The sequence below is a fragment of the Chrysoperla carnea genome, chromosome 2 (genome assembly GCF_905475395.1).
Source record: "Chrysoperla carnea chromosome 2, inChrCarn1.1, whole genome shotgun sequence".
Lineage (NCBI taxonomy): Eukaryota > Metazoa > Arthropoda > Insecta > Neuroptera > Chrysopidae > Chrysoperla > Chrysoperla carnea.
In genome coordinates this window covers 28482139-28495024 of record NC_058338.1, presented here as the reverse complement: position 1 = coordinate 28495024, position 12886 = coordinate 28482139, and the positions used below count along the sequence as shown (strand labels likewise).

General features: G+C 29.1%; 1 protein-coding gene across 1 annotated transcript in view; it reads left to right on the top strand.

Moving 5' to 3' along the window:
* The window catches only part of LOC123293461 (neural cell adhesion molecule 1), a 486456-nt gene that overhangs the window by 296725 nt on the left and 176845 nt on the right, over positions 1 to 12886 (top strand). The window lies entirely within an intron of this gene.

Sequence of the window (12886 nt, the reverse complement as noted above, 5' to 3'; positions counted from 1 at the left end):
GGCGAGCTAAGGAAAAATTAGTGCTGAAGAGGTGTTAATTTAGATTAATAATCGCTGATCAAAGATTGAATAATCAACAAAATTTATTGTAGGTGACACGAAGTTCACAGGGAATCAGCTAGTGAAATATAATAATTGATGAGTTCTCGAATATTTATCCATTATAGGATATCGTTTTACTGTAAATATAGGTACATTAGATTTGAGACATTTATATGTACAATAAGATTTTTATTTTCAATATGTTATTTGTACCTTTCTCAACGCATGAAATATTTTCATGTGAAAATCTACACGTATATAAAAACCTATATCTAAATAGAAAATAGTGATATTATTTGACATTTGTATGTCTCAATCTTTTTTTTTTTTATTACACAGTTTAACATTTTGTTGTGTAAAAACGTGACTAAAATATTTTTATATGTACAGACAAAGATGTATTATTTTTTTTAGTAAGCTTTACTATATAGAACAAGACAGTTTATTTTTATTATTCAACAACAGATAATATTATTCAATTAAAACGTATAATGGTAAATGATACTGTAATTATAAAGGATTGGTATGAAACAAGTTGTTCAATATGCCTCATATAGTATTTTTTTTTACAAAATAAAAAGTTCATGTGTGTATCATCATGGAATTTCACCAGACTTGGGTGGATTAAATTTCGATTTTTCCCATTTTCTCCTGTAGTCCATCCGACTAACTTAACGAACCAGAGAGGGAAAAAACATTAAAAAAAGGTCTTGTTAGCTTTCATATATTATTCTTCAAACATGTACTGCAGCTTATGCTGGAACGATCATTATATTCATGGATAAATGATGTGTTTTATTCACTTTTCAGATTCTGTTTATATAGTTTTTTCCAGTTTTTTTATAACCATTTAAAAACAGCTCAACTAATTCTGCTGAAAACTCTTCCAGTTTTTAGATACGAGAGTATGCGTCGAATAAGCCCAGTAACAAGATTTTAGAAATGTTAAGAATTTGTCCGCCCAAATAATAGAATCTTCTTATACTGGGATTTTTTAAGAAGGGTCCGCGTCTGGAGGAAGTTGAAAACTGTACCATGACAGCAATTACATTTATACAAAATCTTCAAACAAAATAAACTATGTGCCAAGCCTAGAGCTTCTCTCAATATGCTATTAATTTTATCCGATAAGCTATCCTCTACATAATTCTTTAGCTTATCAATATTTTACTCTGGTACATTATTGTCCTCTGTTTTCGCGCATAATTTCATGGAATAAAATTATTCTAAATTTGGTAATAAATTAAAAGTTTTTAAAAAAGAAACGAAAGGTTGGTTACAAGATTGCCGAATACAGTAGTGTAATTTACAGAGAGTGTGTGTAGTTTTCGGTTTTCTTTTAGAGAAGCTATAATGTAGTCTCTGATTAAAACTTGACAGAAAAGCCAAATAAAGCTCAAATAATTTTAACATTAAACACTTTACATTAAAGATTTTTTGTTTTAGCAGTGTACATGCAATTGTTTTATATAGAACATTAAAAAAGATTTTTTTTTAATTTTTAAAATTTTTCATAAATACTTAAAATATTGATTGGATTCAATTCGATTTATATTTCCTACACATACAATGATACAGAGTCTGACCTACATTTGGAAATGTGATGAAAAATTTTTTAAGAATCAAGTTAGATATCCTTATATATATATTTTTCAACAATAGTCTTCAGAGAATAAACCCTTCATGTTACGCATAAATAACACAGAGTATGAATTTGTTAAAGAAAACCTTATTCAGGACGTATTCAGAATCGATAAACCAATTTTTATATAGCTACTATTTATTCGTGTTTGAATCAAATTAATAGATAATAAAATAGCTAAAGAAACTTAATATAGTTAAGAAATTTTTGTTTTATAAAATTTTCAACTTTTAATACAAATATTATTATTATTTTTTAAATAAAAATGTGTATGTCGTACTTTAAATTCATTATCAAATGTTGAATTAAAAAGCCAGTAGCAAAAGAAAATCGAACATTTATAATCTCAATATAGGACATTTTTCCCTTTAACGAAGTTTTCATAAAAATTAATGATATAGAGAGTGTTTCATTTGTAACAAACCAGACTAAGATACATATTTTTGAAAAAATTTTCTTACAAAAAGATTAATCTGAAGGAGGAGACATATTACTTGCGATCTCTTCATTAATGAAGGAAGGTTAAAATTGATATGACAGTCAGCTTCACATATTTTTGATAGCCTATATTTTTAAACTTGATTTTCATTATGCAAGGTTTCCATTAAAATTTACATTCCTTTCACCTGTAATACCATTGCAAATGACAAAAATCAACTAGAAGGAAATCCAATGTAAAATGCTGGCCACACCGATTTAAAAATATGTTAATGTAAATTTAAGTGAAATTTACAAAATTTAAGAAATTTCCAAAAATTTATCGGGTACGGAACCCTAAACTCGTACTTGAATCATATATAAGTACACTCTCCATTAAATTACCTCTTTCCTTCAGGTATTTTGAAGGTCGTTGCCAATTTTTTAGTATTTTCGGGTACGAAACCTTAAATTTGCACTTGAAACATTACTACACTACACTAAATTACCATTCAAACGAAACCAAAAAAATTAAAATCGGTTTATCCGTTTAAGCGCTACGATGCCACAGACAGACTGACACACACATAGCGGTCAAACTTATAACACCCCTTTTTTTAGTTCGGGGCTAAAAACCAAATCTTTTGTTCGAAATATTTTTATATTAAATTTCTTAGTGACAGAACTCAAAAACAATTTTTCTATTTGCCTGTATAAATCACGTTATACTCTAGATCTAAACATATATAGGAACATATATATTGCTCTTTTTGAGTATATCACCAGAAAATATCAACACCAAAGCTGATCTCAAATTGATCGTGTAGATAAGATTCAAGATGAAACGAATCCAACATATATATTCGTTGTGGAAAACATTGACCTTGGGTTTTTTTTAAATCAAACTATGCGCAATTTCTTAAATTTTACTTATTATTACACTCGCTGTATGTATTATAATATAATTAATTTTGATGAGAAGTTCGATAATGGCAACATGCATAAAAATATCTATAAAATCATCAACCTTCATCAGAGTTAGTTAGGATTTTAATATATACGAAAATAAAAATCCATAAGGAAGTGAATAGATGGTTTTTGATAAGGTTCTACCTTCATATATGATACTCACATAACAAAGATGTTATAGTACTCTCCGAATTAATTGAATATCCTAACTCTGCGTTACAAAAAAACTAATCTAAAAAATTACGAGTTGGTTGGGTTGAGTTTAAAGCTTGGGTTCTGAAGTTTATAGCACTTGAGTTCAAAAATGGAACAATATTACAGGAAATGCATGTAAAATTGTAGCTTGTACTTTTATATATAGTTAAGGACAATATTTCCCTTTTCTGTAATAGTGTTCCATTTTTGAACGCAAAGGCTAAAAACTTCAGAGCCCAACCTACGCCTCTATAGTCGACAAACTCAACCCAACTAACACGCAATTACAACAATACTTCGAGTCTATAAAATTTTCGGTCTATTTTTTTTTGGGACTTTTTTTCCGATTACCTGCGAATTAGGTCTCCGTAATATTTGCTCATATTGCGAGATATTGTAGTTCTTGGCATCCTAATCAAAAGTTTTAATGAGCATGACGATCGAAACATTTCGGAGTTACGGGCGTTGGAATGTCAATAATCACAATATAAACACAGCTTTCCAATTATATTTTCCAAACAAAATTTCTGTTGGAGTGTGAGCCTGAGTGTTCTTTTTGGTGTGTATATGTGTGTAACTGTAAAAATTACTCATTTTTTATTCTCAGGCAAAAATTTTTATGTTTTAAATTGAACTTGGAAGGCATTAATGTAACAACTTACATTAATTAAACTGTGTATATTAATTAAACTAGTTACTATATTAATTAAAGGTTAAATAAAGAAAATGTGGTGTTCGGCTGTAAAGTTTGCATGAATATGACTTTATGGTGTACACTCAGTCCTCGATGAATCTCTTACATACGATTTATTTGAACAATACTATATAAAAATTTTATTTGATATTTAACATTTTGCTACATTACATGATGGCACTACATAGTGATGATGACTTTGGTTAGTGTGGTATTCTGTATAGGGTAGGTAGAAAAAAGATACAAAATATTTTCATAAAAATGAAACACGTTCTTTTATTATTTTTTGGTTATTGAAGTGCCCCATAGTCACGTATTTTCATCCATTTTCATCATCAACTTAACTTTGATGGTATCACATATTTTTTTTCCCTTTGTAATGTCAAATAATATTTTCTAACCAACAACAACAACAACACAAAATGAAAATTGCATAATATCATGTTTCACAAATAAGAGTAAAAAAACCAAACATACCTACATACATTCAAACAAACATACATACATACCACACGTATACAGAGTATCCCAGATAACACAAGACATAAGAAAAACCAGAATTATACATCTGATTTCCACTTAAAGGTGGCGTTATAGTTTTTGGATCCAATATTCAGAATGTTCGATTTACATCTAGGCATATAAATATCACGAGTATGACGGAGTACATACGTTAAGCAATGCATCTAAAAATTCCCACTCCCCAAGGGTCTTATAACTATCCCAACGCATATCGAAACTTCAACACATTTATATAATACCTCTCACTTAGATGCATTGCTCAATGCATGTATTCTGTCATGCTCGTGATATTTAAATGCCTTGATGTAAGTCGAATATTCTGTATAGCATTAACGATAAGTAGTTTTGTGATTTTTCGTTTGTAAATTTGAAAATTTCTCTATAAACTTAAATAAAAAAATATGAAAATGATACCAAAAATTTTTAATATTATTTAACATTTTGTCACCTTTTTATACATCTTTGGGGAAAAATTCATATTGATTCTCTGTACGATTTTAAATATATAAGTCAGTGTTTTTGCAAAAAAAAAGCATTTAGTAGTTATCTGAAACACTCTGTTTATAGCATACATTCCGTACATAACATTGCGTAAAATTATTTAGTATGTAAATTATTAGTAGAGAAAATTTTTTTTATATAAAATACCTATCGTATTTGCTTGTATAAGGTTGGTCGAACTAACCTTAGGATTATAAAATAACAGTCAACTTGGCATAGCATAAACTATACAGAAACAAAAATTAACGAATATGAAAAAGGACCTTTCTCAAATGAAATCACAAATATTTTATTTTTATACTTTATATATGAAATAAAACAGAGTTTATTAATTGTTGCCCCGAGTTTGTAACGCTTAGGTACAAAACTGACCTAACCTTACCTAACCTAACCTAACCTAGTAACGCTTAGAAATACTGATTTTTCAAACAAAATATTTGTATAAGTTTATAAAATCACCTAGTAAGTCCAATTTCGTTTGTCTGCTTGTCCATCATCAAAGTAACTCAAAATCGAAAAGAGCTGAAATTTGTATAGCGTGCTCAGGACGCACGAAGTGAGTTTGAGGTCGTAAATAAACAACATAGATTAATTGGGTATGGATTCGTGGGACTCATACTGTAAATCGTAAATTTCCGTTTTTTGAAAGGTATAAAAGATAGTTTAAAAATTTGTAGGTAGCTTCAATTAATTTTAATTTCATATTAAAATCATCCAATAATAAAGCGGGTCAAAAGATAATGAGCGGGTCAAAGGAGTCATGTATCAGGGAAAAAATGGTTTGTTAAAAATTTGTCTCAGAAATTTGGGACCCAAAAAAAACACAAAATATTCCTACAATTCGATTCACGAGAAAAGAAATTGTTTGGCTTTAATTCGTTTCAGACCATGTATATTTCAAAACAAACGAAAACAAACAATTGATGAGTTAATTGTTGAAATACCATATATAGACAGTGTTAATGTTGCTCATTTAGGAACTCAACCTTACTTTTTTTGTCCTTAGTACGCTTAAAAAATTTAAACTTGATATCTCTTTTCGTTTTTGAGTTAGCGTGTTGACAGACAGACGGACAGACAACAGAAAACGGACTATTTAGGTTATGTTATGAACACCTGTACCAAAATTTTGTTGGTAGCATCAATATTTTCAAGCGTTACAAACTTGGGACTAAGCTTAATATACCTTGATATTTTTCATTAAATGGTATAAAAACAAAAAATGTTCTAGAAAATTTTTGAAAACAACAAAATTGCAACGAATGCATTCCCATCAGAGATTGAACAGTTTATAAAAGATTTTTATACTGTATATAAACATTTGTTTATCAACAATTTTCATAATGCTTTCGTTCATAAAATATAATTACAAAATGTTACATACAAATATATAAATAAATAATTTTTCAATTTATTACTTTTTTTTTTTTTAAATAAACACAAATGTTAAATTGAAAATTATAAATCATTTTTTTAAGACCTATTGAAAACTAAATTTTGATTATACCATGTTTAAAAATAAATAGTGCAAGAAATAACGAGTATAGCATAAAAATTTTACAAAATCGCTTGTTTATAAGTATTTTAAAGGATATTTAATGGTAGTTCCTCTAACTGTCTAGTCTGTATTATTACTTGAAAACTGTCTATATTATATTTACTAACAAAAAGTTCAATGTTAAGGTGGTACCTGTCGTAATTCTGCATATTTGCATTTAATTTTCGTACTTTTTACGATAAGTAGGTACTTTTTTCCGTTGGAACGAATATCTAAAAGCCCGGGCTCTTCTATTTATTTAAATAAAAATGAAATGTGCGTTAATCCCTTGAAACGTGCAGTCTTGATTAGATATTTATCTTGTATAAAATTTTTAAGTATGCAAAACCGTGACACAATTATTAAGTTTGGTTTTATAATAAAAAGTTTTTTTTTGGTTTTATAATTATATAAGTTTAAATTATCAAAGTCCTAAATTTTACCAGTTTCCCGTGAATAACTGGAAAACCCGTACATTTAATCGGCTAAAGTAAAATATCAAACTTGTAAATCGTCGTAAAAAATATAGCTCACTCAATATTGATGCTAGAAAGTCGATTGACAAGATTTTCTCGATACTCGACGGGACTACATCTTTTCCATGATGCTTCTTAAAATATTTTCATATATCTAAAACTAAATTTTCAGGGAGTTCTTAAAATTTTTAAGCCTAGCATTAACTCATAGTGCTTGTGCTAAAAGTTAAAAATATATAAACACAAGTGAAAACAAACACTTGACTGAGTTAATTGTTGAAATACTATGCATAGGCAGTGTTGATTACTCTATCACATTACACATACATACATGTCACACATATATAACTGATATTCCCATATAATACAAACTTTATAATTTACGCCTAATTTGCGCCCTCACGGGTAAACAGTGCTGTTCACGAAAAAATGTTTCCAACAAAAGTTGGAAGAACATTATTTACATTTAATCTTTTGTTGTATGTCTAAGAGTTTACAAGATGAGTCATACGGACCCAAGACCTAATTGATCCATGTTGCTCATTTACGAACTCGATCTCACTTTTTACGTCCTGAGTACGCTGTAAAAATTTCAGCTTGATACCTTTTTTCATTTTTAAGTTATCGTGTTCACAGACGGACGGGCGGACGGACGGACAACCGGAAATGGACTAATTTTGTACGTAGCATCAATATTTTTAAGCATTACAAACTTGGGACTAAACTTAATATACCTTGCATATTACATATATGCATGGTATAAAAATTTATGATGGATGTATAGGCAGATAGGTTTATAGATTGTTTATTTATTTTAAATTTGAAAAAGTCATTAAAAATTTTATTTCATAAAATCAATAATCGAGTACGTACATTTCCCCAATAACTAGTAATAAAAATACAACTTTTATAACTTCGTTAAATATAAAATACATGCGGTTACTTTCTGATTAATGTAGTTGGAAAATTTTGCTGTTTAGAAACCGATTAGTTATCAATAAAATAATTGGTTCCATTGCTCTTGAACAATATCAACTTAAATTATTGTTTTCAATAAAGACTATCAGTAATGTGGCTTTAATCGGTCAATTTAAACACCCGAAGGTACAAAATTTGCACCTAGCTGAAATTTGGTAGGATTAATCAAAACAACATCATAAATAAACTCTTCTTCAAATAAATAAAAAATCCTCATCGATCCGAGGTGTTTTCGTGATTTTCAGCCAAAAGGTAATTATTATAAAACTAGTTCAGGCGAAAATTGTAGATCAGATAATTTTATATAAAAAATGTTCAAATACTATTTCCCTAAGAGCTACCGTCTCTGAGATATAACGATTCAAAAAGTTAGAAAAGGGAAAGATTTTGAAGAAACAATTTTCTGTCTAGCTTTCATATTTATCAATATATTAAGTATTAGATTTAAGATTTTTCAGACCTCATAAGATTTGTAAAACAATCATAGACAGATTTTAACGTTTTTTATAATGATAGTATATAACAGACTACCTACCCAGTATATTAACAGAACCAACTCGACAAGAGAAATAGATAAACACATAGTGAATGAATAACCACCAATAGGATAACTAGAATAAGAACATAAGCATCAAGGAAAACAAGCACAAGCAAGCAGTACAAACCGAATGAGCTACTGTTGAGTACTCTTCTCTGCAACTTGGTTTTTCTTCTTCTGCTTCATGAGAATACAATGATGATATTTGTTGTTTTTTGCTCAGGCAATTTTCCTCACAAAGGGGAAATACTAGATGGATGAACACAGAAAAAAAAAGAAACAAAAACAAAACACACACAAAAAAAACAAAGCGGAACACAGTTGGTAGCAAAGACAAGACGCGCGGAATATACATGCAAAAGTCTGTGTGTATGTTGAGATGTTTGTATATTGCTTGCTCTGATGTGAATTCTAAATTCTTATCAACGAGCTTTGGAGTAGCTCCTGCATATAAGACAGTGCCATACCAAGCATTCATAGTAGGTACTCTACAAATATCATATTGTGCTGCATTTATTTCTTTTACTTCCTTGTACTAAGTTGAATAGTTTGGATCGTCCAGAATGTACTACCTACATCAAGCGTGGGCAAACGTGACTTACAGAATGTCCCTAACTTAATATACGAGTAATACAGTGACAATCTAACCAGTGACAACCTAAAATACGAGTAAGGCAGAGAGACAACATTTTTTTCTACCTATCTCATTACTATGAAGGAAACTGAGATAGGTAGAAGAGTCGTATACCCGTCTCAAATCCTCCTCTATGAGCATTGCGCACTTGGATAAAGAGAGAAAAACACATAATAAAGTTTATGACAAACAATAAAGAAGCTATAACAATGGTACTTCTACTTAAAATAACTCGCCTATGCCATACCTACATAGTTCAAAGATTAGTAATAATACAGCATCAAGTTGTTCGCCCTCTTCCTTGCGACAATAGAATATTTAGAACTAGCATGAATGATATACGCCTATTATAAAGTCATTCAGACTTATATTAATACATGTTACAGATTTTATATATTCATTTCATTATTATTCAATTAATTAGTTCTACATCTCTCATACCATTTTAGTAAATACTAAATTTATTTGAGTAGTTTAAAAGAAGTTTACAAGGAAGTCATGTGATGCCTACAGCGAATCATTTTTTGTATTTATAAAACCTTATAAATATTTTTTGTTCTTATCATAAGAGTTGTTACATTGTTTTCTTGAAATATTTTTGTTGTTTGTATTGAATGTGTATCTTGTAGTTTTTCTTTTTAAATAATTGCACGTGATTAATATAAAATGTATTTTCAATTTTCTTTGAACAAAGCTATGATTTTTTTTGTTTTGTTAACAACACAATTTCACAAATACAAATTATGAATGGAAGAATTATTCTGTAATTCAAAAGAAAAACTTTGTTTTTGTTGTTTTAGCAATTCGATTCTTTTACCCTTTGGAAAATGGTTGGTTTTTGCAATAAAAGAATTAAAGGATTCATGAGTCGGTATTCTAATATATGTTTTCCAGTGTGAGTTTTAAAATTATATGGTTACTATGATATGATAGTTTTTAAAAAAAATACGCGAGTTTCGTTTGCGAATTGCAAGCTGCTCCTGAAAGAGAAATTCACTTGTGGTACTACAAGACATATATAGTCTGAATACAATCATGGGGTCGCTGAAAGATTGGGCCAACAAGTGCACCATGATTATTGTAGGAGCTGTCACAGTAAGAAGAAAGATGAAGCGATTTCTTTCCGTCTCCGTCATTGCTCGGCTCTTGCCACGAACAGATGGACTCACTTGAGCCACCCTTTCTTCGTTGACCACTCCGGCCTGAAGTGCGTTTATGTCAAAGTATTCCTAGTGTTTTGATCAGTTCCAGATGGTTCATGTTATAGTGGCCGGGGATAGGCCAATCATTTTTTCGGCATCATGGCAGGCCATATGATCTAAGGGTGTCCTTAACCTATCCTAACCTTATTTTCCTACAAGACACGTTTTCAAGATGGATGCTCAAACTAAGCAACACTTTTAAAACTCTGAAAATAAACTTTTTATGATAGTTTTTTTTCAATTACCTAATTATTTTTCAATATTATATTATAATCCTATAATTAACTAACCTGTTACTCAAGTTCAAAAGAAAAATTTTAAGAAAAAATTTTGTTTTGTCAGTTTTAACCGTTTCTTAGGTTTTAAGGACATTCATTAGGTAAGCAATTACAATGTTATAACTAAATAAAGTAAGTAAATATATAAAGATATCCTCTCACCTGGTTAATTTTGATGGTTTTATACACTTAAAACAAAATTATCACTGCAGCTGTAAAAGATATATCCATTTAAAAGTTAATTTAAAATTTTTGAAGAATGCTCTTCAAATTTTGTATATTTTATAATTTTTTTTTTTAAATTTAGTATATGTAATAAAATCCTTTTATGTTTAATTAAAACTTCATAATAATACCCCCTTTTTAGAGAGTATAAAGACTTATTAAGTATGACACTGTCTGAAACATAATAAAGTTTCTAATTTTCTAAAGAGTGAGTTTTTCTTCGTAATGTCACCTAATAAAATGTCACCATATGATAGTACTTTTTATTTTCTTAATGAAATATATTAAATATTCGGCCAGCGTGAATTTTTCCAAAATTGTTCATAATTGCATGTAATTGGTCAATATAAGTAGTGTCAACAAAAAAAAGGTTGTCCAGCGAAGCAGGCGGGTTACTCTAGTAAAATAATATAGATAATTTAAATAAATTTCATATTTCACATTGATTATTGTATTAAAGTATATTTTTTAATTCTACGACAGTATTTATTATCAAATATTTATTCTAAAGCGCATAAGTCAAGTATGCTTAACTTGATCTCTGTTTTGACATATATTTTCTTAGTTTTAGTACTTGAACAATGTGCGATAGAAGATGTTAACTCATCATAGTAGGAAGGTGGCACGATCTGTTAGAAAATGTTTCATATTTTATGTTATAGGAAAGCAGTATATTAAAATGTCTGCTCTGTGGATGGGTTGGTAGAAAACAGCTTTTCATTGTTTTATTTCAATTATAAACTCAATATTTAATATTGTCGTATCAATATTTTCTTTATAACATAAAACAATGTGGTACTATGTATAAAAAGAACCTCGCACACTTTACATTGGATATGTCTTTTGGTTGAAATTTCTTTAGACTCTAACTGGGCAATATTCTCATTCTGATCTAAAGTCAAAAAAAGGTGAAACCCTCTGCAACTAGTTGCTTCGGAATTTCAGCCCGTAAAATAGCCAAAATTGTAGATGAAGACAATAAGTAAGAATCTTCACAAACCATTCATTTATTTAAGAATTAAACAGGAAGATGTTTAAATGAGTTTCACGTATTTTGGCATTAATGGCGAAATTTCTTTATTCAAGGAAAATTTATCGGCTGAATATATAAAATCTTCATAATTGGCTTCCAGAAATGAGAAGGGCATAAAGAGGTGAATAGTATTAGCAAGATATAAATTAAGGTTAATCAATTTAGTTTTCTTCGATGTAATGGGCGCGTTTCCTACGATACTAAAAATATCTTCATTTATGTGCAAATACGTGAAATTCAATTTTTATCTTTTTAAATTAATAGCTATTTTAAAGGCTTTAATTCCGAAACGAATATATTTATAGATGATACAGACATTTGAACTATTGATCAAGATAATATCGTCCTGTATCTAGAGTTTCAAGAAAATTTAACCAAAAGTCTAATTCCATGTTATATGTGCGGGGTTCTTTATAAGAGAATTGTGTTAAGAGGAATAATGTTTTATTTTGAAATTATTAGATAGAATTTACGTAGAATTATTGTACATGTCAAGCATCTGATTTAAGATATTTTTATCAAGTTTTATTTCATCATTTTTAACGAGATTACGTCTCGATATGAACATGTCAATCATAAATATATTATTCATTCCACAACTTATTTAGTTTTGATTTAGTTCACTTAGCTAAGTTTAGTTTACCAAACTTATAATTTTAGTAATTGTTACTATGATACAAAAATAACAAGCCATACTTTGGCTAGAGAATAAAGGAAAATTATTTTTGTAACCCCCGAACCAACAAAAGAGTTGTTATGGAAGAGCCGATTTGGATTTTTTTTCTTTCGTTTGCAAGGTTATTTACCAGAGATTGTTCTTAGCTATGTTTCAAGTGCGAGTTTAATCGGTTCAGTTTGGAGAAGGCTCTAAGAAAAGAAAGTAATTTAATAGAGAGTGTTCTTAGATACGTTTCAAGGGTTTCTTCTAAATAATACCTACACATACCTACACATACAGGCAAACACCTAAAATCAGTATTAGCAAATTGATGCATTCTATGCA